Source organism: Canis lupus, chromosome 38, assembly GCF_003254725.2.
Source record: "Canis lupus dingo isolate Sandy chromosome 38, ASM325472v2, whole genome shotgun sequence".
Taxonomy (NCBI): Eukaryota; Metazoa; Chordata; class Mammalia; order Carnivora; family Canidae; genus Canis; species Canis lupus.
The window spans coordinates 5,860,363-5,887,156 of record NC_064280.1 but is presented as its reverse complement, the minus strand read 5'-3'; the positions used below and the strand labels follow the sequence as shown (position 1 = coordinate 5,887,156).

Below are 26,794 nucleotides of genomic sequence, written 5' to 3'. Positions count from 1 at the left end.
TGGAGGTAGAATGTTGCCTGGAGAACAGATTTTGCATGGGAAATAGAATGGTTGCAGAAGTCATGAGCTTTCGTTTGAGCTGTGGTCCTCATTCAGTTTTTCCTTTTCCAACACAAAATAAGAGTAGGATACAAGACCATCAGTAAAAATGAATCTTCGTGGCAGTGATTTCTAAATAGGGCAAAGGAAAGAAAGCATTCTCCCTCAGGGAAGTGAATCAGACTCTGAGGGAGGAGTAGGTAGTTTGAAAAAGTCCCTTCCTGTCCAGGGGATTCTGATGCACCATGCCTTCTAATTCATTATGAATATTGCCTTAATTTCATCCACAGTGAAACACAATGTAGAGAAGGTGGTGAATATGGAAGAAATAAAATGTTATCATTATCATCCTATTCTTGGTTGTGCCTGATACTAAAGCTGAGAGGAATATGTGAAAATATAAGTGATAGCCCAAGATGGAGGGAAAATAGCTAAAATGGAAAGAGATAATAGCTCTGGCTATACGTAGTCTAAAAAATGTACTATCCTTAATGATGATAATGAACTGTGGAAGGTGTGTTGGCATTTGTTAGTAATCAAGGTTTGGATCACTGGATAAGTCAGTGTGATTTCTGCTGTGTGACAGATGGATCAAGTGGATTTTACAAGAAATCTGACAATTCTGTTAAGTTTGGATAAAGATTTTTTCCCCAGATTTATTCTGTGGTCCTATTGAATTCTTTGAAACATAAAAAATGTTATTTAAATTATATTTGTCTGTTTTGGTGGTTAACATATTTTATAAGGATTTTCCCCTCTTTTTAATTAGGGAAGTGCCAGTTAAAATCACATAAGTATATTTAACTAGAATTCAATAGTTTCTGCAAGTTCTCGTTCTGCAATGAAGTGGTGATATGCAGACACTGTAGAACTGCCCCAGGGAAAAGTTTGTAATACTAGGAGATTTCCTGTGCTCATTTGGATTTACCCAATGTTGTAAAATTGAATCATTGTGAAATATCAGATATTCCCTGAATGATTTCATCTTACTATCAGATTCCTCATCAGAGTATTTCAGCCAATTCTTGGCTGATGTTATTACTTCAGTGACTTTTGAGAAGGGAAATGGAGCAAATTTCTTTGTTGTATTTATAGACCTGAAATGACACGTCTTTGGGCAAAACAGGATGATCTTGAAACTAGAGCTTTCCATATAGACAAGTGCCAACATTTTGGAAATAACACAACTTACCTTAGAGACTGTTCTTAAAGTCTACATCATGTAAGCCTCTAAGTATTCATGTTAATTGATTAGTAATTACAATATGGAAAATTTTCTTTTATGTAGTTTATTTTGCCTTTTGTTGTTGTTGCTGTTGTTGTTATTGTTGTTGTTAGAGAGTAGGGGAGGGGCAGAGGGAGAGACAGAGAGATAATCTTAAGCAGGCTTCATGCCCAGTGAGGAACCCCATCACAGGGCTGGATCTTATGACCCTGAGATCATGACCTGAGTAGAAATCAAGAGTCAGAGGCTTAACCAACTGAGCCACCCAGGTGCCCCTTATTTTGCTTTGGTCATTTCAGAGCATACTCTGGTAGCTGGCACGTTTGTATTCTTGTAGTACAATGATGAATGATACTTACATAGTATCTCAAAGGTAGTATAAAAATCAAATTCTGTGTCACCAAAGAAACATAAAACCAAAAGAATTGTGTGACACATGCTTTATTATGTTGATTTTTTATTTTGAAGATAATGAGATATTTAGCTGGAATTCTCCACTTCTCAGCTATGTAATTTACAATACTGATTTGATTTACTATATTTGTATATTATTAGTTATATGTTGGTCCAAAATTGTATTACTCTTGCACATTGCTTGCAAAAAAACATTATAGAGCTTTCCTTTCTGAAGAGAATAGAGGCTAATAAGACCAAGAGAGATCTTATAAGAAATTGAAAAAATATGTATAAAACACTATAAACTATTACATTGCATGATTCCAGTAGTATTTATATATGTAATTAAAAGGAATATAAATTTGTATTTCTGTCGTGATTTTTGGGTCCAATTGAGTCTCTATATAAACATCCTTTAGTCATCTCAGGACCAAGGTATAAATGTAATCATGTGCCATTGACACTGAAGATTAGTAATCCAGAAAAAATAAATAAATTTGTTTAAGCACATTCTGTGAGAGAACTATTAATATATCCCTTACCCAGCCCCACAGCACATACTAAAATCTGGTTAGTGAAAATCAGATGTGTTTATTTATTTGCAATATCCTTTTTTTAAATATTTCATGAAAATAACTGAAGGATTAGTATAAAATGCATGAATTTACAATGTGGAATGGAATCTATAGGCATTTTCTCATAGAATTAAATATAATTATACACAACTATATATAAACTGTATTCAGCGAGGTTTTGTCTTTCTCTCAGTCATTTTAGGCTAAGTTATGCTCTGGAAATAGGCAAGCCTCGAATCTCAGTTGCTTGACATACCAAGTTGATTTAATTCTTGACTTCCTGTCTGACGCAGGTTGGCCTTTTCTCTGCTCCATGTTATCTCCACACAAGCACCAGACAACTGACTGATTCTCTCTGGAAATTGCTGGTCTGAAGGCAGATGGGAAAAAAAAAGGCAAACCATGAGCTGTAAGGTTTACAGTTTGGCTTAGGAGTAAACAGATCTCTTCAGCAAGTATCTCACATTTCCTGAGTTCAATAGCGTGGAGATGAATAATCCTCCCATAGGGAGGCCTTCCCTGGTGGAGTACACCTACAGAGATGGGCAGCAAATATTTTGAACAATAATATATTCTAACAAAATCACAATAATATATTTATGTATATGCATATTTATATATATTTATGTATATTCTAATAAACTTCTAGTTACTTCTCATTAAGGAACCAAAAAAAAAAAAATCCTTAGACCAAGCATAGTTAAATGTGATTCAATCATATTAATTTGTGGTTTCGTTTTGTGGATCCAGTACTTTTACTGCCGAACTGTTCCTTATTTGATTTTTTAAAATCATTTTTTCTTATTATATAAAACTCTAATATCCTATATCTGTAGCTGCTGAAGGTTATTTTTCAGCAGTTGCTTAATATGCACTCTTAAATATTCGCAAATAGGGTACAGTTCCTACTTCTCAGAAGCTCACAGTTTAGTTGGGGGAAATAATTACACTGAGTATTGTGATGATGATAAAATGAGAGTATGTGTAAATTATTCTGGTGGATAGTATTTCAAAAATTGTGAAATGTGCTTTACATAGATTTTCTCATTTGATACAATAGTGCTGCCACATAGATGTCATTAGTTTTTAATAATTACAAATGAGGAAATGGGCTTCAGGTGGTTAAGTGATGTGTCTGAAGTCAGACAGCTATGCTCAACTCAAACCAGGTCATGTGCTCTAGAGCCTAAACTTTTTTCTATCACACTATATTCTCAGCCCTTATTTTTATTTTTCTGAAAATGTGTTGTTTTCGGTTTATATGATCCTAAGGTTATTTACTTTGTGTTCTGCATCTGGGTTTTTTGCCATGCAGATGGCTATTTTCTACCACTTTTTTTTTTCTACCACTTTTGATAGGGTAAGTTACTTGTCCTATCTGCTTTAAGTTCAAAACTGAAATATACATCCCATTGGGCAAGACATGAGCGGTATATCACCTTCTGCACATCTTCATTCAACTTCCCCTGTAGGAACCATGTAGGAGTCTTTTATTATTTATCCACTTCAAAATGGATCAATTTATGTTCAATGTACTTATTCTAAAATGAAAAAACAATTAAAACTTTGTGATGAATAGGTTTAAGTACATATAATAATTTTAGCTACTGTCAGTTTAAATTACTAAGCCTCAGCTCCATGAATAATAAAATTATCCAAAATATTTCTACTGAATAGAGTACAACCTACTTTCTAATAAAACTGTTGTGCACTTTTCTGGTGCTCTGCATGAAGCTTTCATGCTCCCAAAAGACTGATGAAAATTGTGAAAAACTCAAAATTGCTTTTATGAGTTCTAAAGATTTGAGAACCATCATAGTTTCCTTAGTATATTTTTTAAAAGATGAAGTAAATTGTTTCTCTGTAACTATGGAGAATAAACTTAGAGATAACTAGATGGAGTCATATAATGCCTAAGTATAAGGAAAATTTTCTCTCTCTTTTTTTTTTTTTTTTTTTTTACATTAGAACTTTTCCAAAAATTTGAACACTTTTGGAGGTGCAGTTTTAAAAAATCATTGTAGATGTCTGGGAGAATCCAGATACCTACTTGCAGAGATGTGATGGAAGGAATGTAGCATTAGAAAAAATGCACAAGATACTGTAAGTCTTTCCTTGCAGCTTTTGGTTTTCATCATTGAAGCAGGATTTCTCTGTCTTCTACCCATTGCTTCCCAATGAAAACTTCTTCCCCAGACACAAATGAGTGATGGACACTTTTTAAATTTAAATGCCAATTAGTTAACATGCAGTGTAAAATTACTTTCAGGTATACAATATAGTGGTTTAATAATACATCACCCAGTGCTCATCACAAGTGTACAACTTAATCCCCATCACCTATTTAACCCCCTCCCCTCAACCCCCCACCACCCTGCCCCTGTCATCTCCCTCTGGTATCCATTAGTTTGTTTTCGATTAGAGTCTGTTTATTGGTTTTCCCCCTCTGTTCATTTTTTCTCTTAAATTCCACATATGAGTGAAATCATGGTATTTGTCTTTCTCTCACTGACTTATTTCATTTAGCATAATCCTCTAGTTCCATCCATGTCATTGACAAATGGCAAGATTTGCATAATCCTCTAGTTCCATCCATGTCATTGCAAATGGCAAGATTTCATTCTTTTTTATGGTTAAGTAATATTCCATTGTGTGTGTGTGTGTGTATATATATACACACACACACCTTTATCCGTTCATCTATGGATATACACTTGGGTTGCTTCCATAGTTTGACTATTGTAAATAATGCCACTGTAAACATAGGGGTGCATATATCTCTTTGAATGTGTTTTTGTATTTTTGGGGTAAATACCTAGTGGTGCAATTACTGGATACATAGGGCAGTTCTATTTTTTTAAAGTTTTAAGGAACCACCATACTGTCTTCCACAGCAGCTGTCCCAGTGTATCTTCCCACCAACAGTGCGAGAGAATTCCCCTTTCTCGACATCCTCACCAACACTTGTTTCTTGTGTTGCTGACTTCATTCATTCTGACAGATGTGAGGTGGTATCTCACTGTGGTTTTGATATGTATTTCCCTGATTATGAGTGATATTGAGCATCTTTGCATGCGCCTGTTTGCTATCTGGATGTCTTCTGCCCATTTTTAATTGGATTATTTTTTTGGGGGATCTTGAGTTGAAAGAGTTCTTTATATATTTTTGATACTAACCCCTAGCTGGCTATGTCATTTGAAAATATCCTTCCCCATTCACTAGGTTGCCTTTTAGTGTTGTTGGTTTCCTTTGCTGTGCAGAATCTTTTTATTTTGATATATTCCCACTAGTTTATTTTTACTCATGTTTCCCCTGCCTTAAGAGACATATCTAGAAGATGTAGCTACAACCAATGTCAAAGAAATTTCTTCCTGTGGTCTCTTCTATGATTTTGATGGTTTCCTGTCTTACATTTAGGTCTTTCATCCTTGAGTTTATTTTTGTGTGTGGTGTAAGAAAGTAATCCAATTTCATTCTTTTCCATGTAGCTGTCCAGTTTTCACAGCACCATTTTTTGAAGAGGTTGTCTTTTCCCCATTGCATATTTTTGTTCCTTTGTTGAGGATTAATGACAATATAATTATGGGCTTATTTTTGGATTTCTGTGTATCTGTTTTTGTGCCAACTGTTTTGATTACTACAGTTTTGTAATATAATTTGAAGTCTAGAATTGTGATGCTTTCAGTTTTGCTTTTCTTTTTTGAGGTTTCTTTGGCTATTTGGGAACTTGTATGCTTTCAAACTAATTTTAGGATAGTTATAAGTCTGGGGAAAATGCTGTTGGTATTTTGATTGCCATTGTATTAAGACAAACTATTCATGTAGGTAGTATAGACATTTTAACAATACTTGCTCTTCCAGTCCATAAGCATGAAGTGTCTTTCCATTTCTTTGTGTCATCTTTTATTTCTTTCATTAGTGTTTTTTGGTTTTCAGAGTATAGGTCTTTCAACTCTTTGGTTAAGTTTATTCCTAGGTACTTTATTATTTTTGATGCAATTATAAATGGGCTTATTTTCTTAATTTCACTTTCTGCTGCTTCATTATTGATTTCTAAAAATGCAATGGATTTCTGCACATTGATTTGCATACTGTGACTTTACTGAATTGAATCAGTTCTAGTGGTTTTTTGGGGGAGTCTTTTAGGTTTTCTATATGTAGTATCATGTCATCTGCAAAGAGTAGGAGTTTTACTTCTTCCTTGCAGATTTAGGATATCTTTTATTTCTTTTTGTCGTCTAAGTGCTGTAGCTAGAATTTCCAGTACTGTGTTAAATAAAATTGGTGAACGTGGATGGCATCCTTGTCTTGTTCCTGAACTTTGAGGAAAATCTCTCAGTTTTTCCCTATTGAGGATGATGTTAGGTATGGGGTTTTTCATAGGCTTTTATTATATTGAAGTTTGTTCCCTCTAAACCTATTGTGTTGAGGGTTTTTATCATGAATCGATATTGTTCTTTGTCAAATGCTTTTTCTGCATCTATTGAAATATGTCATTCTGTTTTGATCCTCTCTCTTATTGATATGATGCATCACATTGATTGATTTGCAAAATTTGAACCACTCTTGGATCTCCAAAATAGATATGATTTGATCATGGTGAATGATTTTTTTAAAATGTATTATTGCATTTGGTATGATCATATTTTGCTGAGGATTTTTATGTCTATGTTCATCAGAGATATTGACCTCCAGTTCTCACTTTTTGTGGTGTGTTTATTTGATTTTAGTATCAGGGTAATACTGGCGTCATAGAATGCGTTTGAAAATTTCCTTATGTATTTTTTGGAAATGTTTGAGAATAATTGGTATAAACTCTTCTGTAAATATTTGGTAGAATTTGTCTGTGAAGCTGTGTTAGTCCTAGACTGGTTTCTAGGTTTCTTTTTTTAATTATTATTATTCAATTTCATTTCTGGCTATCAGTCTGTTCAAATGATCTATTTCATCTTGGTTCATTTTTCCTAGGATATATATTTCTAGAAATGTATCCATTTCTTCTAGGGTGTCCAGCTTGTTAGCATATAATTTTCCATGATATTAAAAATACTGTTGCAATTGTTTGTGTTCTGTGGTGTTGGTTGTTACTTTTCCTCTTTCATGTGTGATTTTGAGTCCTCTTTTTCTTTTCTTTTAATGAATTTGACTAGAGGCTTATCAGTTTCGATCTTTCGAACAACCAGCTCATGTTTCAATGATCTGTTCTTTTTTTTTTTTTTCTATGTCATTCATTTCCAGTCTAAGCTTTATTATTTCCTTCCTCCTGCTGGCTTTCTTATTTTGTTTGTTTGTTTGTTTGTTTGTTTTGTTTTGATTTCTAGCTCCTTCAGATATGAGGTTAGGTTGTTTGAGGTTTTTCTTGCTTCTTGAGGTGGGCCTGTATTGCTCTAAGCTTTCCTCTTAGAACTGCTTTTGCTGAATCCTGAAGATTTTGGACTATTGTGTTTTCATTTTCATTTTTCTTCATGTTATTTTTGATTTATTCTTTGATTTCTTGGTTGACCCATTCATTGTTTTTGTAGCATGTTATTTAACCTTCATGTATTTGTGCTCTTTCCAGATTTTTTTCTTATGGTTAGTTTTCAGTTTCATAGTGTTCTCAGAAAAGATGTGTAGTATGACTTTGATCTTTTTGTATTTGTTGAGACTTGTTTTGTGGCCTAATATGTGATCTATTCTAGGGAATGTTTCATGTGCACTTGAAAAGAATGTGTATTATGCTGTTTAAGGATGGAATGTTCTGAATATGTCTGTTAAATCTATCTGGTCCAGTGTGTCAATCAAAGTCACTGTTTTCTTACTGATTTTCTGTTTAGATGCTCTGCCCATTGCTTAAATGGGGTGTTAAAGTCCCCTCCTATTATTGTATGACAATCAATTGGTTACCTTATGTTTGTAATTAACTGTTGTATGTATTTGAGTGCTCCCATGTTGGGTGCATAAATATTTACAATTGTTAGCTCTTTTTGTTGGATTTATCCATTATTATACAGTGTTCTTCTTTGTCTCTTGTTACAGTTTTTGTTTTAAAGTGTTTTTTTTTTCCAATATAATTATGGGTATCTCAGCTGTCTTTTCACATACATTTTCATGATAAATGTTTCTCCATCCTTTCACTTTTGATCTGTTTATGTCTTCAAGTCTAAAACGAGTCTCTTGAAGGCAGCATATAGATGGGTTTTGCTTTTTTTTTTAATCCATTTTGTCACCCTTTGTCATTTGATTGGAGCATTTAGTGTATTTACGTTCAAGGTAACTCTTCATATGTATTTATTGCCCTTTTGTTATATTTTGGTTGTTTCTGTAGGTTTTCTCTGATTCTTTCCTTCATGGTTTGCTGGCTTTCTTTAGTGATATAGTTAGATTTCTTTCTCTTCATTGTTTGCATATGAATGTTTTTGTTCGTTGTTCCATTAGGTTAGTGAATAGCATCAGCATATAGCAATCTCCATGCACTTGATGGTTGCTTGAGTTTAAATCCATTCATTACTCCTCTCCCCCTGACCCTTTAGGTGTCTGGTGTTATATTTTACATCCTTTTATTTTATGAATCCCTTGACTGGCTTTTACATATATTTATTTTTACTACTTTTGTATTTCCTATGTTTCTTACTCTTGCATGTGGTTATCTTTTCCACTCAAAGAATCCCCTCTAACATTTACTGTAGGGCTTATTTAGTGATTATGAACTCCTTTAGCTTTTGTTTTACTAAGACATTCCTTATATTCCTTCTATTCTGAATGATAGCTTTGCTGGATAGAGTATTCTTGAATGCAGATTTTTCCCTCTGCGATTTGAATATATCATTATACTCCCTTTTGGCCTGTAGAGTGTCTGCTAAAAAATCTGCCAATAGCCTTATGAGGTTTCCCTTATATGTAACTATTTTCTCTGGTGTTTTAAAAAAAATTCTCTCTTTATAACTGCTTTTTACCATTTTAATTACAATGTGTCTGGGTATGGATCTCTTTGGTTTGATTTTGTTGGGGTTCTCTGTGCCTCCTGGTATGGATATCTGTTTCCTTCTCCAGGTTGGGGAAATTGTCCACTATTATTTCTTCAAATAAACATTCTGCCCCCTTTTCTCTTTCCTTCTTCTGAGAGCCCTATAATGCAAATGTTATTACACTGGAAGGAATTGCTGAGTTCCCTATTTTTATTCTCATTTTGCATAATTTTTTTCTCTTTTCCTCTTCTTGATTACTTTTCATTACTGTCTTCCAGGTCATTAACTCATGTCTCTGCTTCTTCTAGCCTGCTATTTATTACATGAAATGTATTTTTAAATTTTCTTTTAAAGATTTATATATTTTAAAGAGAGAATGTTCTCACATGTGAGTAGGGGGAGGGACAGAAGGAAATAATCTCAAGCAGACTCCCTGCTGAGCATGGAGCTGGATGTGGGGCTTGATCTCCGGACCTATGAAATCATGACCTGAGCTGAAATCAAGAGTTGAACACTTAACCAACTGAGCTACCCAGGCACCTGTGTATTTTTAATTTTATTTATTGTGCTCTTCATCTTTGATTTTTTTTTAAATCTCTGTCTTAATGGTCTCACTGATGTTCTCCACTCTTTTCTCAAATACAGTGAGAATTTTTATGATCATTACATTAAATTCTCTATGGGGCATTTTAATTACATCCATTTTGCTTATGTATCTTTCTGTGGTTTTGTCCTATTCTTTCATTTGAAATAAAGTACTCTGTCTCTTCATTTTGTCTAATTCTGTATAAGGAAAGTCAGCTATGTCCCTTGCTCTTAAAAGTAATTGCCTTATGAAGAAGAAGTGCTGTAGTGCCTTGCAGGGCAGTGTCTTCTTTTCAACAGAACCTAGTGCTTCAGGAGTATGTCCTATGTGTGTTGTGTGCACCCAATTATGTCCTGGCTACTTTTCCCTTCATTTCAGTCATCTGCAGAGACTCTTTTTGGCTGTTGTAGGTAATGTTTGATTTCCAGTTGGGCTCGGTGGGTAGTTTTAACAAAGTACACATGGATCTACTTGTGAACTGAGACCTGCCATTGTGACCCCAGGACTGGGGAGGTCTGTGTGGAACTACAAAAGTGTGGAATGTGGGTAAGGCATCCAGTTTGAAAAAGGTGTGCCTGGGGCTTCCGCAGGGCCTGCTACTGTACCAGGACCAAGGCCCCACAAAATGCGTGGGTCAGATTTGCACAGGTCTTCTGGGGGAGGATACCCATAGCACTGGGATTAAGGCAGAGGTCACTGGAAAGGGTAGATCCATGACCTGGTGTAAGCAAGTTACGTAGTAAGTGTCAGTGTTGTGCTGGTTCCCACAGGTGGCTTTATGTTTATGAGGGGGTGATGGTGAGGGTGGTGTTGGTGTTGGTGATGTTGGTGAGTGAAGGTGGAGAAGATAATACTTGCCAGCTCCTTTGTTCCTGGAGAAGACTTTCAAGATCCCTGCCCCTCTTGGTAGAAGCTCTGAAATGAGTAAACTACTCTATATTTGCTATGCCCTAGGCATTGTTTTAACTATTGCATCTAGGCTATATCTTAGAGGACTGTTTGTTGTACCATCTCTAATGGATTTAGCTTTCTGTTGCCTGCAGGGCTCTGCTAAAACTGAGCCTGATAATTTTAAGAATTCTAGACTTTAAGTCCCTCTAGTTGTAAGAGCTCATGAAATCTAGCCCCTCTCACTTTCAAAGCCAAATGTTATGGTAATTTGTCTTCTACACAGTCTCCCCTGCCCATACCAGTGGCTCCCCATAACCCTACCTCCAACAGCTTCGTCATACATGGACATTATCCACTCTGCTCCCCATGGTGTCTTTGTCCTTCCTACCCTCTTCGAGGTGGCCACTTCTCTACTTTTATTTGTGGGGTTTGTTCTGCTACTTTTGGGGTCATTCTCTGGGTTATTTATGTTGATATGAGTGTTACCTGGTTGTATTCATGGCATGAGGTGATCTTAGGGTACTCTTATTCCACCATCATCATAGCCTCACTGCAAAACTATTTTTAAAGAATCCCCCTACAAATATTTGGAACATTTAGAGATTAGAAAATAGATTTTGTCTGCAATAAAATACCTGCCATGTTAATATTTTGTGGCATTTATAGTATAGGTTCACTCTTTGTGCTCTATATGAAATGCCAATATGAAGCTTCCAATATAGATTTCATGGTTAGTTTCCTCACTGAAACATCAGTGTTTAGAAAACTTCATGCTTTGAAATAAATTTATTTTCCATGCAGTTGAGGCTTAGTAATTTGAGGGTATATAGAACTATTATATGTATTAACTTTATTTACTACATTCTAGGATTTTCAATTCTTTTTCATTGTAGAGCATACTGAACTTAAATTGCTATTTTATTTGAATCCCAAAGATAGTGTAAACATGTCACTTTAATTTGCTGCTTTTTGAGTTTGAATATTAGATTAGGCCTGTATTGCTTGACTAGGTCTTGATGTCATCTCTGGCTTTAAATCTCTCCAAGTGATTCTTTAATATAAAAATTAATGAAGTATTGTTTGGTTGATTGATCCTGCTAGGTAAAATTATTGGACATTGTCAAATGGGAACCAGTTTGATCTAAATTATAAAGATAATTCCTTTGAATAGACTAAAACTACCTGACTCATAATACATGTTCACATAAAGATTTATTGAATGAATGAGTGGATGAATGCATAAAATGATATAAGCCCACTCTGTATTAATACTTTAGCCATTTTTCTCCCTTGCCATTTTCAAGTTCTATATAGATAGCCCTGTCCCTTAGAGGATTGATGCGTTTTAAAAACACATCTGTTTTGGGAGCCTGGGTGGCTCAATTGGTTAAGTGTCTGACTCTTGATTTTGGCTCAGCTCATGATCTCAGTGCTTTAAGATCAAGCCCCATGTTGAGGTCCACACTGGGTGTGAATCCTCCTTAAGATTCTCTCCTTTCTCTCTCTGCCCCTCCCCCCAAAATACATTTGTTTTGCTTTTTATTAAAAGTGTATATTTGTCTATTATGTTCCTATTTGTATGTATGTAAAGTATGTTGCTATTTGTATGTATGTAAATTGTGTGTATGTTCCTATTTGTATCTATATGTAAAGGGTATGGGACTACTGTATTGTTCTATAGTTTATTTATTTACTCACTAAATCTGTATTATTTTCTATCATCCTGATACGATGCATAAATAAGACATAGTCTCAATAAGTGAGAGAAATAGAAGTGTTTGCATTTAATTATAAAACAATCTGGAGCATACATACTCTGTAAATAATAGGCACAGTGTACTTTGGCATATTAGAGAAAGGGTGACTTTATGGTAGAGGAAGTCAAAGGAAGATGAGTAGACCTTTCCCAAGAACAATGGAAGACAATGAATAAATCCCAGGTCCAGAGGACTGGGTAAACACAGATAATCAGAAAAGTGGGAGTAAAAGAAAGTAGCAAGAATCAGCTTTAAGTTTAAGGGAGGAAATATGGACATAAGAGACTGGAAGGGAATGAAGAAACCCAGGCTCATGAGAGTATGGAAAGGGAACTAAACGACCAGTGTCTTTCTGTAAATGAGACTGCTTAGGAGAATGAGGTAAACATTCTGTAGGACACTGGATATCTTCCTTTCTCCAAGGTGTAGTATGTTTCCATTTCTTCTAACTGGTTACAAACTTTAAAGAAAGTTTAATCTCTTGATATATGTGCATTCCAAAGAGTACCCTCACTAGCCCTTACCTCTTTCATATATGGCTTGACATTGCTTTCAATCTTTGGATGAATCCAAATTCTTGTATGCATCTGAGCTGGTAAGAGTGTAAGAAGCCAGGGGTGGGTATATAGATGTGGTGGGAGAGCAACTGTTTCTCATGTCAATTTTCTTTTCTTTAAGTTAGCTTTAGATCATTTCCACCAGTGAGATTTCTTACTCATTTTTTTTTGAAGGCTTCATGAATAATTTATTACATTTGAAGGTTTTTTTTTTTTTTTTTTTTTAAGTATAAACCTTTTCATTTCCTCAATCACAATTTGTACAACTCAGTGTTATGGCATTCAGCAGCAATAGTGTTTGTTCCTTATTCTTTTTTTTTTTTTTTTGTCACATTAAAAAAAAAAAAAAGCAATTGGACCATATTAAATGTCACTGCTAAACAACAACTTTAAAACGCCCCTTCATAAAGTGACCAAGCTATTTTGAGAGAGTTGATGCTGGCATGTCCAGTAATGACATCACTGTTGGCATTACTCCTTTTGGGAGACCTAGTGCATAGTATTTGGGTTCTGCTTCATAGTGTTAATCATCATAATGTATCTGTTCTTCAACTGATTGCCAGCTTAGTCAGGATAAAGATCTTGTGCTTGATAATAATAAAAATTTCTAGCAATGCTAAAAAACTTTATTATATTAATAACTATATAGATGAATATGCAAGAATAATGTCTATTATCCAGACCTAGAATATTGTAGAGTAGAATCTGGGTGTCCAATTTCCTGCCCACTTTTATTCTCACACTGCTTCTGTTTTCTTTTATCTAAGTTATTTCTTAAGAAATTCTTTGCTTATTTATCTTTTAATATGAGTGAAGCTAGGTATTATTACATGCTTATTAAAAGGTATATGTAGGGGATCCCTGGGTGGCTCAGTGGTTTGGCACCTGCCTTTGGCCCAGGGCACGATCTTAGGGACCCGGGATCCAGTCCCACGTTGGGCTACCGGCATGGAGCCTGCTTCTCCCTTCTCCTGTGTCTCTGCTTCTCTCTCTCTTTCTTTCTCTGTGTGTGTCTATCATTCATAAATAAATAAATAAATAAATAAATGAATAAATAAATAAGTAAATCTTTAAAAAAGGTATATGTATTATCCTCTCTGTAAACTGTTTATGTACTTTATGCATTCTTTTTATTCTTGAATTTTTTTTTTCTTTTTCTCACTTTGCAGCCTACTTTGTATGTTAGTGAACTTCACCTTTTGCCATAAATACTTTCCTAGTTTGTGGTTAGTGTTTTGATTTTTCTCATGGTGTTTTGCCATATGGAAGCTTTCTTTCACTGTTATGGAATTTATCAATCTCTTATTTTGTGACTTCTGGATTTTGAGGCATGATTATTTTGAATGTTGACTACTCAAGAGAGTAGGAAAAAAATCTGTTAAGTACAGTTAAGCTAATTAATTAATGCAGTAAGGGAAAACACAAAAAGTTCTTAAAGTGATATATCAAAATGAAGAAATTAAGGAAGGGTCTTTATGGAATTCTAGGGTCTGGGTGAATGAATTTAAGGCAAGTCTTAACAAGACAGGAGTTAGCTGACATTGGGCAAAATACATGATAAAATTGCTTTGTGTTGGGACTACTAAAAGGACCTTGAAATGAGACTTTGTAAACATCTGTTAATCTTGATAAGTAAGTTTATAATCTTATCTTTTAGTAGCAATTTCCTGAAGAAAGCAGCCAAGATATTTTTGCCTGGTCCTAATATTATTTAGTACAGAGACAATAAGTTATGTCCATTTCATATTAAACACAAAGAGAATTATGTTAGAGTCACTTTTCACTTGCAAAGAAATTCACTCATTTTACGTTTTATTACTTTTTTATTGAAATTCGATTTGCCAACATATAACACCCAGTTATCATCCCATCAAGTGCCCTCCTCAGTGTCCATTACCCGGTTACCCCATCCCCCGCCCACCTCCCCTTCCACTACCCTTTGTTTATTTCCCAGAATTAGGAGTCACTCATGTTTTGTCACCCTTTCTAATTTTCCCACTCATTTTCCCTCCTTTCCCTTATAATCCCTTTTACTATTTCTTATATTCCCTGTATGAGTGAAACCATATGATGATTGTCTTTCTCTGACTGCCTTACTTCACTCAGCATAATACCCTCCAGTTCCATGCACGTTGAAGCAAATGGGTATTTGTCCTTTCTGATGGCTGAGGAATATTCCATTATATGTATAGACCATATCTTCTTTATCCATTCATCTTTCAGTGGACACCAAGGCTCCTTCCACAGTGTGGCTATTGTGGACATTGCTGCTATGAACACTGGGGTACAGGTGTACCCCAATGGGTATTTGTCCTTTCTGATGGCTGAGGAATATTCCATTATATGTATAGACCACATCTTCTTTATCCATTCATCTTTCATGGACACTGAGGTTCCTTCCGCAGTTTGGCTATTGTGGACATTGCTGCTATAAACATTGGGGTGCAGATGTCCCCGCGTTTCACTATATCTGTATCTTTGGGGTAAATCCCCAACAGTGCAATTGCTGGGTCGTAGGGCAGGTCTATTTTTAACTCTTTGAGGAACCTCCACACAGTTTTCCAGAGTGGCTGCACCAGTTCACATTCCCACCAACAGTGCAAGAGGGTTCCCCTTTCTCCGCATCCTCTCCAACATTTGTGGTTTCCTACCTTGTTAATTTTCTCCATTCTCACTGGTGTGAGGTGGTATCTCATTGTGGTTTTGATTTGTATTTCCCTGATGGCAAGTGATGCAGAGCATCTTCTCATGTGCTTGTTGGCCATGTCTATGTCTTCCTCTGTGAGATTTCTGTTCACGTCTTTTGCCCATTTCATGATTGGATTGTTTGTTTCTTTGGTGTTGAGTTTAATAAGTTCTTTATAGATTTTGGATACTAGCCCTTTATCTGATAGGTCATTTGCAAATATCTTCTCCCATTCTGTAGGTTGTCTTTGAGTTTTGCTGACTGTTTCTTTTGCTGTGCAGAAGCTTTTTATTTTGAATAAGTCCCAATAGTTCATTTTTGCTTTTGTTTCCCTTGACTTCATAGATGTATCTTGCAAGAAGTTACTGGGCCCTCAACTCTATGGTCAACTAATATTTGACAAAGCAGGAAAGAATATCCACTGGAAAAAGGACAGTCTGTTCAATAAATGGTGTTGGGAAAATTGGACAGCCACATGCAGAATAATGAAACTAGACCATTCTCTAACACCATATACAAAGCTAAACTCAAAATGAATGAAAGATCTAAATGTGAGAAAAGAATCAATCAAAATCTCAGGGGAGAACACAGGCAACACCCTTTTGGAATTCGACCTTTTATTACTTTTATAGTTTGTTTTTTACACCTAAGTGTTTGTTGTTAATGTAGTTTATCTTGGTTATCTGACTACTATTTTTTGAATAGTATTGCTCCAATGATTTGAGGTGCCATCTTTATTATATACAAGTGTGTATACATATTTGCCTCTATATTTCTGCACATTGTCTCTAGTTTCATTGGTCTGTTTGAACCAATTTTCATTGGTTTGTATCACAGTTACACTGTGAATTATAGAAGCTGTGTATATTTTGAAATTTGGTAGGGATCATTTTCCATCATTGCACTTTCCTTTTCTGGCCTTCTTTTTCTGGCTATTCCTTTTTTTTTTTTTTTTCCCACAGGAAATGTAGAATCAACTCTTTTTCTAAGCTGGTACTTTCAAGAAATTTTAGAATAGATTTAGAATATTTTCTAATAAAATATTTGTTTAGAAAAAATAGATTTTTCACAACTTGGATTTTGTTCATCTAAGACCATTTATACCCTTCAGAGAGTTTTGACATTTTCTTTGCATAATACTTGCATAATTCTTTAAAATTTGTAGCTTGACTGTCTTGTAGCCTTTGCATTATAAGTGAAATATTTCTCTCTAGCTATATGTATATATTCAAATTCATGGTTGATTTCATTAATTAAAGCTATTATGTTTTATTTGTCACTTACCCTACTCTATTATTAAATTCTCTCATTAAATTCTCTCATAATATTTTTGAGTTTATTGTTTTGATTTTCAAGATGTAGAATTACATCCCTAGTAAATAGTGTTAGTTTTACATCTTCTTCTTCTTTTTTTAAGGTTTCATTTATTCATGAGAGACAGACAGAGAGACAGGGACACAGGCAGAGAGAGAAGTAGGCTCCCTATGGGGAGCCCAATGAGAGACTCAATCCAATGACCCCAGAATCACAACCTGGGCCAATGGCAGATGCTGAGCCATTGAGCCATCCATGGGTCCCTAGTTTTACATCTTCTAATCAATTTTTTATATGCCTTTATTTTCTTAGCTAACCAAACTGACTAGTTCATTCAGTACTATGGTAAAAAACTGTGGTGGTAGTAGGTATTGACTTGTTCCCGACCTCTGTGGGAATGCCTCTAGATTTTTCTCATTAAGCATAAACCTACCTTTTAGGCAGCCTATCAGTGTTTCAAAATGTTAAGAATCTTTCTATTCCTATATCAATGTCTAGAAACTTAAGTAGGTTATGCCTTAAAGTAGGAAGTTTTAGGTCAATTGCCTCTGCTATGTGTCCCTTTTAATAGTGCTGGATTCAAGTTGTCTTTCTTTCATGGGGCATTTTTTTTTTCTTTTTGACATATAAGTGACATATAACATTACATTAGTTTCATGTATGCAACATAATCTTTTGATGTATGTATATACTCTGAAATGATCACTGCAAAAATGTAGTTAACACCTGCACCACACATAGTTATAAAATTTTTCTCCTGTGATAAGAAATTTTAAGATCTACTGTAACAACTTTCAAAAATACAATGCAGTATCATTGACTATAATTAATGGGACTATTTTTAAATTATAAATTGTAATTTACTTCTGTGCCATACATTTGGGATTTTTTTTTTTTTAGTATTCCAAGCATGAATATGTAATCTGCTTTACATATTTTACATATTATCTCTATTTTCTCCTCCTTTCAATTATTTTTTTTATTTTCTCAATTTTTCTCACTTATGACCATTGTATGCTTCCTGCAGTATTTATTCTTTATGCAAACTCTAGTTATTATCTTTATTACTGTGAATTTGTTTTCCTCAAGTCTTTTCATGTCAGTTCAATTTCTTCTGTTTTATTCATTGGTCTTTATACTGAGTTCCAGCATGCAAATTTTGCAGGCTGTTTGTAGCAATTGCTTTTTTTTTTTTTTTTTTTGGTGGTAGAATTTATTTTCACAGATCGTATCTACTCTAGCACATTATTTCTTTTTGTATTTTTCCACTATAATAATTTTATTATTTTCTACGGTTTTCTTAGAGTAACTTTGTGTTGAATCTGTACCATGTTATTATATTTTTCCTTTCATAGCTTTTTGAAACAAGCTCCTTTGGTAATGGGGGCATAGTTTTCTAATCTTTACAACCCAAACTTCCCTCCTAACCCGACCCAGATGACAGAGAGACAAATGAATCCCTGCCTATATGGTTCTACTCTGTGTGTGTATGTTTGTGGTGCTCTACCTCTTTTGTTCCCATGTGAGCCAGGTACATTAAAGAGCATAGCCCCATTCTTTAATTTTGTGTTGCCTTTTCAAATCTCCCATCTGTGATTTCCGTGAACACTCTTCTGGACCTCTTTACTCCTGGATTCTGCCCTACCTGAAATGTGTTATGCTGCTCCTTCCTGTTTTGAAGTCTGAAATTTCAATTGATGTTTGTGGAACCTAAAAAAATCTCGTAACTGTAAACAGTTTGCTGAAGAAGGGAAGTTTTTGAATTGTGATGGTATTACATTTAGGTCAGAAATCTGAATGACCTTTTAATACTTATAGGAGAGAAACAGCTAGAAAACTAAATGCTCTTCATTATAACATGTGACCAGTATACAATAATAGGGTAGGATGTATTACTCATAATTAGGTTAAAAGTCACTTTGAAAAATTTTCATCTTTAACACTATTAATATTTCTGCAGATTATATAAAATGGCCACTTATTCCTCCCATCTCTCTTTGTACATACCCATTTGCCTAGTACTTTGTCTTCTCATCAAGAGGTGGAGTCTGTTCTCCACCCCTTGTAACTTGCTCTAATCAATAGATTAGAGCACGCGGATATTATAGGAGTTCTAAGCTTAGATGCAAAGAACTTTTAGCTTCTGCTCTTACTCTTAAGGAACTCTGTCAGCACAGACAATAGGCTAGCCTGTTTGAAGGTGTTCAAAACCATGGGAGAGTGGCTCAACTGAACTTGAGCACTAACTGCTGTACAAGTATTTGAAGCCATTTTAGAACATTCAGTTGCATTGGAACTACCATGTGATTACAATTGTGTGAATGACCCTAGGTGTGACCAGCAGAATCTTTGCACAGTTGAGCCTAATTTAAATTGCTGACCTATAGGGCAGCCCGGGTGGCTCAGTGGTTTGGTGCCGCCTTCAGTCCAGGGTGTGATCCTGGAGACCTGGGATCGAGTCCCACACCAGGCTCCCTGAATGGAGCCTGTGTCTCTGCCTCTCTCTCTCTCTCTCTCTCTCTCTCTCTCTCTCTCTCTCTGTGCTGCTCATGAAGAAATAAATAAAATCTTTAAAAAAAATTGTTGACCTATTATAGTACTGTTAACATGTAGAATGGTGGTTGTTTTTATACTGTATATTTTTAGGTTTTTGTTTTAGAGCAATAGAAAACTGATATAATAGTTTAATGTATTTAATATTTTACTGTATCTGTGGTATACATCCTCATGATATGCAAATAGCTCATGTATTATTATTACCATTTTTAAATAATAGAATATACTGTATTGTAGAATACGGTATAATGTGCTGAAAACAAGCCCTTTGACAGTACATAAAATAAAACTTGTTAATGTATTCAGAATTGTTTTATGAAAGATTCAGCAGCATCCCAAATTAGGGTTCTCATTCCAGTCCTTTGATTGGTGCTACATGGCATTACATGTAAATGTGTCAAAAATTTAATAATTGATCTAATAAATTGTCTTATGATTAAAAATTATTCTAAGATTATGAAATACATTTTATATTGAATAGTTGGGATATATTTATGACTTTTAAACTTGTCTCCAGAGGTTTTTCAGTCATTTCAAACAGCAAGGTCTTAGATTTTTAGGCAGAATTTCTCTGAAGATATATTGAATCTATGGTGAGTAAATTGTCAAAAGTTTTAGTTCCAAGGCAAAGATCAGCATGTTTTGAAAAAGAAAGCTAGCTAGCTTTCTTTCTAACATATCTCCTTCACATAATAATTTTTACTTAAATTAGATTGTTTCTTCTTTTGTTGAAATGAATTAGTTTTTAAAATGTCACTTGGGTGGCTCAGTTAAGTGTTGGATTTTTGGTTTTGGTTCAAGTCATGATACCAGGGTTGTGAGATCGAACCTGGAGTGGGCCCTGCAGTAGGTGCAGAGTCTGCTTAGGATTGTCTCTCTCCCTGTCCCCTCCCCCACTTGTATACTCTCTCTCAAAAAATAAAATGCCAACCTTTGCATGTATAATGTATATAAAATAAACATCATTCACTTTTAGTATAGATTTTGAAGAGTTTTGATAAAGGTATACATCATGTAATAATTCAACCAAGATCTAGAACATTTTAATCACCTTGAAAGTTATACTTACATCCCTTACTGGTTAATATTCACCCCCAGTCCTTAGCCTTAAGCAACCACTATTTTGTACTCTATCACAAGTGATTATATTGCCTTTTTAGGAGGCCCATTTAAATGGAATCATGTGGTCATTATTCTTTGTGTATGAATTCTTTCACTTAGCATAATATTTTAAGGATTCATTCATGCTGTTGTATATATCAGTAGTTTATTCCTTTTCATTGCTAAGTATATCCATTGTATGGATATACTACAGGTTGTTTATCCATTTGCCTTTTGATGGGCATTTATTTTAACTATTGATAAAGCTTTTATGAACATTTGTGTACAACTCTGCATGGAGATAGATTTTCCTTTCCTTTAGGTAAGTATCTAGGATTGGAATGTCCTGGTCGAAGGGAAAGTGCATATTTAACTTTGTAAGATATTTCCAAAGTAGTTTTACTGTTTTACATTGCCATTAACAATGTAGGAAAGTTCTGGATGCTCTCCGTCCTTGCATTTGTTATTTGTCTTATAAATTTTAGCCTTCCTAGTGAGTGTGTAGTGATGTCTCACTATGGTTTAATTTGAAATTCTCTGATTGAAAGTTTAGAACATTTTAAAAATATTCTTTGGTCAATCTTATTTTGCAAAGTAACCATTGAAATGTTTTGCTCCTTTTTACTTGGTGTTTGCCTAAATGATTTGTGAGAGTTTTAAAGTATTTTCTGGATACAAATCTTTTGATACTTATAGAATATTTTCTCCCTGTCAGTGGCTTACCTTTTCTTTTCTTTTTTTTTTTAATTTTCTTAATGAATGAAAAAGAGCTGAAGTTTTAAATTTTGATTAAATCTGGTTTATTAATATTTTTAACGGTTTATACTTTTTGTGCCATATCTAAAATATCTTTGGTTATGCCCAACGTTGTAAAATTTTTTTCTCATGTTTTCTTATTTTTTTTAGTTTTAACTTTTACTTTTAGGTCTTTGATTCATTTTAAGATTTTTTTGTGTGTGTGTATATTATGTGGTGTAAAGGTCAAGATGTGTTTATTTTTTCCATATAGTTATGCATATGGTTCCACAGAGTTCTTAGCTCCATATGGTTGTTAAAGCACTATTTGAAAGCTCTCTTTTTGAATGAATAGCCTTGTCCACTTTGTTGTAATTGAATATATAGATAGATATATAGATAGATAGATCTTGATATCATATATCTTCATTAGAACACTTAAAAACAAATATCTTAAATACCATTTTTATTTTGCTTTTATCCCAATTACCTCTTAACAATATAGAAATACTGAGGAACCAATTAGCTAAGGGAATGAGAACTGGAAAGAAGACATTGTAAAGACTGAACCATGGTGGTGGGGCAGCCTCACTAAGAAATGAAGGTGTGCAACAAACGTCCATGCATTGAAGACTGACCATTATAAGGATTCTCCATATCAAAGATTTGTCTAGATTTGGGATCCCTGGGTGGCGCAGCGGTTTAGCGCCTGCCTTTGGCCCAGGGCGCGATCCTGGAGACACGGGATCGAATCCCACGTCGGGCTCCCGGTGCATGGAGCCTGCTTCTCCCTCTGCCTGTGTCTCTGCCTCTCTCTCTCTCTCTGTGACTATCATAAATAAATAAAAATTAAAAAAAAAATTTCAAAGATTTGTCTAGATTTAATAGATTACTAATATATATTTTGTTAAATAGTGAATGATAGATGAATAAATGTAGGAAGTGGAGTGGCAAATTTTCTCTCCTTATAAATTACTGGTATTTATTCCTACCTTTTTTATTTTAAGGCTTTAAGAGGTTTTATTCTAAGGCACATTTCACATAGTGTCAATAACTAGAATAAGCTTAGATGCCATCTGGTAAAAGTTTCACATTTTTCATATTAAGAAAACATTTCAGCCATGAGGGGAGATAGTGTTCAAGGCATACCGGGAATTAAAGGTAGAGTCTTGGTCCAGATATTTGGATTTTTTGTGCAGCTTTTCAGTTCTTTCCACTGTATTAAAAGTTTTGTTTCAAACACCATAAGTGGTGCTTTAAAATAAATAATTGAATCAACTTTGGTAGGCTATTTTTTTTTAATCTCCTTTTATAAAGAAATGACCAGAGAGTAAGTGTATTGCCAATTGTTAAATCTAATTCTTCTACTCAAGATTAGTTTGGTTCTAAATAATGCTTAAAGACTTTGTAGGACTGTATGTTGATATAATGGGTGATTGTCTAGTGCCCAAATCAAGTAAGAGATATATGCACAATCTCTATTTAAAAATATATATCTATATTTTATGTATTTGAGAGAGAGAGAGTGAGAGCAAGCATGAGTGAGCACAAGCAGGGGGAGGGGAAGAGAGATAAGCAGACTCCTCCTGAGCAGGGAGGCCCGACCTGGGTCTCAGTTGCAGGACTCCAAGATCGTGATGTGCGCTGAAGTCAGATGCTTAACCGACTAAGACACCTGGGTGCCCTCTTATGTATTTTTAGCAGGGTTACTTTGCAGAAATCAAGTATCTATAGTAGTTATAGGAAGGTGAGAAGTTGTGAACAGTTGTTTCTATCTTTTGACTGTATATAAACTGTTACATTTACTGAAAAAGGGATCCCTGCTCAAGAACACGGAATTAAGGCTACCTTCTGCAAGCTAAATTATGTAATCAGTACATCTTATATCAAAGTAGAGATAGATACTCAACATTAGATTAGGGAACACAGTGGCTTTCACAGCCAAAGTTAGTTTTGAGACCAAAATAATTTGAAGTCAATAATCTGTTTAAAGAATGAATTTGGCATTGAGGAGAAGGGGCTGGTAAATAGTGGAAGGATGCATGAAGAAAGTTGGAGATTCAGACACATGCAAATAAGACCTAGTCATTGGTGCTGAGAGGAGAGTGTTCTCTTTTTTCTTCTTTTCTTTTGTAAAAGGATGTTAAATTTTGTTAAATACTTTTTCTCCTTCTGTTGAGATGATCATAGATTTTTATTTTTCATTTTGTTAATGTGTGGTATATCTCATCAATTGATTTGCAGATGTTGAACTACTCCTGAGTTTCTGAAATAAATCCTATGTTATCATGGCATATATATTCCAATATTGGATGTATGGTTCTAATATATTGTTGGGTTTGGTTTAATATTCTGTTGGTGATTTTTGCCCCTATGTTCATCAGCGACATTGACCTGTAATTTTGTTGTGGTGTCCTCATCTGGCTTTGGTTAGGGTAATACTAGTTTCATAAAATGAGTTTGGAAGTGTTTTCTCCTCTTCTGCTGTTTTGGAAGCATTTGAGAAGGATTGGCATTTATTCTTTTTAAAATATTTGTGGAATTAACCAGTGAAGCTGTCTGGTCCTGGACTCTTTTGAGAGGTTTTTGATTAATTTTCAATCTCCTTACTCATTATTGGTCTCTCCAGATTTTGTGCTTCTCTATGATTCATCTTGGTAGCTTGTTATGATTCTAGGAAGTTACTCATTTATTCTAGGTTGTTAAATTTGTTATTAATTATTCATTATAGTCTCATGATTTTTTTGTATTTCTGCAAGTGTCAACTGTGGTGTCTCTTCTTTCATTTCTGATTTTGAGTCCTTTTTTTTTCTTAGTATATGTAAACACTTGCCAGTCCAGCTCTTAGTTTCATTAATCTTTTCTATTGTCTTTCTGATATTTATTTCATTTCTTTCTTTTGTTACACCTTTCCTTCTACTAACTTTGGGCTTAGTTCTCTTCTTTTTTAGTTCTTTGATGTATAAAGTTAGTTTTTTTTTTTTTTTTTGGTATGAGATCTTTCTTGTTTATTAATGTAGGTGTTTATATTACTAGTTCCATTTTAGAACTATTTTGCTGCATCCCATACGTTTTATTTATACTTGGATAAAGTAGACTTTAAGCCAAAGACTTAACAAGAGACCAAGAAGGTTATTATGTGATGATAAAGGGGTTAACTCATCAAGAGGTTATAACATTTATGAATATTTATGCACCCAACATATATGAACACCTAAATATATAAAGTAAATATTAACAGATCCAAAGGGAGAAATAGACAGCAATACAACAATAGCAAGAGATTTCAATAGTCCACTTTCAACAATAGATAGATCATTGAGACAGAAAATCAATAAGGAAATATTGGATTTAAACTACGCATTCAAACTGATAGACCTAACAGACATATACAAAACATTCCATGTAACAGCAGCAGAATACACATTCTGTATATGGAATGCTCTCCAAGATAGATCATATGTTATGCCACAGAGCAAATCTTAATAAATTTAAAATTGAAATCATATCAATTATCCTTCTGACCATAATTGTGTGAAAGTAGAAATTTATAACAAGAAGCCTGGAAGATTCACAAATATGTGGATATTACATAACATGTTCCAAAACAATGAATGGGTCAAAGAAGAAATCAAAAGAGAAATAAAAAAAACATTGTGAGATAAATGAAAATAGGAACACAGCATATCAAAACTTTTGGAAGAATGTTCTGATCTTTATGCATTGTCTTATTTTGATGTGTAGTATAATTCTTTTGTGAGAAGGGATGCTTTAAGTTGCCTTTAAACATTTGATTTTGGACAGCCCAGGTGGCTCAGCAGTTTAGTGCCGCCTTTAGCCCAGGGTGTGATCCTGGAGTCCCGGGATCGAGTCCCACGTCGGGCTCCCTGCATGGAGCCTGCTTCTCCCTCTACCTGTGTCTCTGTCTCTCTCTCTCTCTCTTTCTCTCTCTCTCTTTCTGTGTGTCTCTTGTGAATAAATAAATAAAATCTTAAAAATTTTTGATTTTTAAGTCTCAGTTCTTTTGATCTGATTTGTGGATATCAGGTGATCTTCAGTTTATATTTTGGTTTCCCAGAATCACACTCAGGTTGACAGTGTACTGGGCAGAGGATATTAGTTTCTGGTTCTATGACTCATTAATATTCTAAAAGTTATTGAGTAAAGTGCCAACTTGATTTCATATCTCTACTTACAGTTTATATGATTAGAGAGTCTGCATTCATGAATCCAATAGGCAGCTGAGAACAATAACTGTAAGTCTGAAAGGGAGAAATAGTGACATGCTAGAAGGAAATTTTTACCTTGTGGGGTTTAAACCATGGCATCACGTCAGATTTTATATAGTGAGCCTACCAGGGGAGGAGTTGTCTGTAAAGGGACTCTGGGAACAGTAATATTTGGGATCCAGTTTTAAATTTTCCTTATCTATATTATAGTTTATTTACACGATCTTCTGAGTTTCAGTATAGCACCTTCTGTAGATATGCATTGGATAGAAGGGAACATAACGTGGTTCATCTGTATAGCAAAATGGATTAAACTCAACTACAGAAGAGCTAGGAATTGGTTGTGAGTATAAGAAGGTGCTGAGAGAAAAGCCTGGAGCTGCTATCTGCGGTAGCCCCAGATTATTAGGTATAGATTTGCCAAGTAATGAAGCAAAAGGGTGAGTGTCCTTTCATCCTCAATAAAATTGTTCAATGCAAAGAAGTACTGGATGCATTGTTTTCATTATTTCTATTTGTGCAACAATTTTCTTTTAAGAACTAAGTTGAATTGATAGTCACATAGAATTATTTTGAAAAATCTCAGGTAGCATTTATATTCTTTAAAAATGCAGTTGCTTGTAAGAAAAACATGCTTATAAGGTTAAGATAGAAACACAAATGACTTCTTTTTCTCAAGGGTGTCATTAGATGTGTGGAAGAAAATATTAAAGTTGTCAGCTGACATTGGTGATAGTCTTTTGTCACCATGTTGGCTCAAATGGATATGTTTTAAACTTAGATTTTGAAACAAGAAAGACCAAGCTATGAAAAATGATCTCATCATTTTCAACAAGATAATCTCTAGTGGCTTTCAATAATGATTGAGTCTCACAAAGTATTTCCATTTAAATGCACTTTTTGTGAAGTAGTATGGTATAGAGATTCACTGTCATTCTCCTACTAAAAAGGATTGAAGTTTCTGGTGAATGCTTCCCATGGACTGTTAGGTTACATATTTGTAGTCAAATGAGGCATATTCTTCTTAGTTTAAAAAAAAAAAAGAATGTATGCCTCATTCTGTTTGCTCACTGCAGATGAAATCAGGCACTCTACTATCCCTTTAATAATGTACAGACAGTACCATGTCGTGGATTGTGAGAAGGTGTTTGGTAAATTAATGAAAGCATAAGCTTTAGCACTACTTCTGTGAAAATTAAA

At 34.6% G+C, this 26,794-nt stretch overlaps 1 long non-coding RNA gene across 1 annotated transcript in view; it reads left to right on the top strand.

Moving 5' to 3' along the window:
* LOC112642910 (uncharacterized) overlaps nucleotides 1-22,189 on the top strand; it is a 56,825-nt gene extending 34,636 nt beyond the window's left edge. The window contains exon 3 of the long non-coding RNA XR_003125498.3: nucleotides 21,871-22,189. This is a non-coding gene — a long non-coding RNA (uncharacterized LOC112642910). The remainder of the gene's footprint in view (nucleotides 1-21,870) is intronic.
* The last annotated feature ends 4,605 nt before the right edge of the window (nucleotides 22,190-26,794 follow it).